We start from the raw sequence: 2,304 nt of genomic DNA, 5'->3' as shown, positions 1-2,304 counted from the left end.
TTGTTATTTTTAAATCCCTATAATTTTTTTTTTTAAATAATCACCATATTATGTTATTGGATCTGTTGATAATTACATTAAAGTGATCAGTTGGATGCTTCTCATCCAAATGGATTGTATTCGCTGATTTCCTGGCTTCTTTAACTAACATATCCATTTTATGATTCGCGTGCCTTCCTGTGAAGGAGAATCTGAAAACTTCTAAATGATTTTGTTTTTTTCTAGTATTTGTCTGATTGTATTTTTCGCAGTCCAGTGGTAGTCTGAGTTCCTTCCGTTGAGTGCGTCTGTAATTTTCCTGGAATCTCTTTATAGTATAATTTTGGTAATATATCTTTTCTTTACCCATTGACGCCCTACAAGAGCTGCTCTAACTTCCCCTTTATCTACCGATCTAATTCTTATAATCAGTGCCTCCCCTGCACGACATTTCGCTCTTGGTAACATATACAGTGAATCCTATAGCTAAAGGATTTTTAACATCAATGAATGATACATCAAAGTTTATCTAAATGAAATTGTGAGGGGGTGGTTCCATTGTTGTAGGTCATGATATTTTGGGGCGAGAGAAGATTTTTTGAGTTGAAAGAGCTGAATGAAGGTTAAGATTCTCTGAACAAGTGATGGTATGTTTAATTTCTGCTGATTAAACACCATTTCATAGCAGTGATTCCACAAACCTTGGTGAGATTGAGATGATGAATATGAGGTTTAAATGCCTTGATCTTAAGAATTTGGTTGGTTATGAATTGCCTGATGCCATCCTGCGAATGATGTTGTTGGTAGAGCCGAATACTTAACGTGTAGGAAAGAACAAACATTATTCGATGCACTACTTCACACTGGAAATAAAAATGTGCTTCGCTTTTTTGGTCATGATTGTATAAGGGGCAATGATGTTCTTCCACTTTGGTATATTTGGCTAACACTATTTTGAGAAGAACGATATAACGTGCTAACTTCCACATGAATAACTGAACCCTCGGTTGTGTTTTCGAGTTCCATATACTTTTCCATATTTTTTCATCATTTTGACCAATTACGCGACTTTGGCAAAGGTAGTTTTTTTTTGAGAATTCGACTACGATCAACGTTAGTCGTTACAAGGCATTGATGCATCATGAAGATGTAATAAGCACGATAACCGCCTAATTTTAAACCAAATGAAATAGGCCTAAAGTCCGAAAAATTATTACATTATTTATAGCCTAAATTACATAGGATAAATCTTGATGGCAACTGCTTCCACGAGACTCGATCCCACGACCTCATGGGCTTAAGAGGGGTGTCCAACCGTCACACCAAAGAGTGGTGAACTGGCGAAGGTAGTTGTACATGCATGATACATAATAATTTCCTGTTGACGTTATAAAGGTCTCTAACCGCCACTTATAGAAAACACCTTTAACAAAAAAAACTATAAACACATTGGGGGTTGAGGGCCTTGTGTGGTGCGGACCCGGGGTAGATGCCTTGCGTGCCCCTTAAATCCAAGCTTATACTTTATCGTGTATGCACGTATGTAACTTCTCTTTGTTTGTATATAATGTTCCATTCTAATTGTATAAACGTTTGAATTTGAATTTTTTTCCCGATTGACATATGTGGTGGCTTATGTGTCGTTGAGTTAAATGATTTTATATAGATTACTCGGGTTTTCGTGGTTCATAACCCCAGGTGTTGAGGTTGCGTATGAAACCTTGTCATATATATATATATATATTATATTATATTATATTATATTATATTATATTATAAAATAAGTTAATCGGTATCCAAAAGATAAGTCTGACCGTCTATTTTTGTTGGGAGTTTAATACAAATTACATCAAACAGTTGGTATTAATCCCTCTTCATGTAAATGGACTCACAATAGAAGGGTGTCTCTTAATAAGTTAAAATTTTCTTGAAATATCTCTTAATAACTTTTTGAGTTAATTCCTATATGGCCCCCTACTTTGTGACCAGCTTCCTTTATGGCCCGCTTTTTTTCGTAAATTCAAATATGGCCCCCTATTTTCAGTTAAATGTCATTACTACCCTTCTTATTAATAAATTTAAAACATTTAAAAAGAAATTATTTCCACCTCACCCCTCTCTCTCTCCACCTCATCTCTCCCTACACCTCACCCCTCTCTCTCTCTCCAATTCACCTCTCTCTCTCCAACTCACCCCTTTCTTCTCCGGCAAGGTCGGCCGGAAAATTTTCCGGCCGGCCACCTTCAAACCTAAAAAAAAATAAAAAATTTCTCTCTCTCTAATTTTTTTTTTTTAATCTCTCAACTCTCTCTCTCTCTAAAACTC

Source organism: Eschscholzia californica, unplaced genomic scaffold (genome assembly GCF_041429995.1).
Source record: "Eschscholzia californica isolate CP2 unplaced genomic scaffold, dmEscCali1.0.p SCAF_4, whole genome shotgun sequence".
In the NCBI taxonomy this organism is placed as follows: domain Eukaryota; kingdom Viridiplantae; phylum Streptophyta; class Magnoliopsida; order Ranunculales; family Papaveraceae; genus Eschscholzia; species Eschscholzia californica.
The sequence above is the reverse complement of the archived record's forward strand: the minus strand, read 5'-3'. Positions refer to the sequence as shown.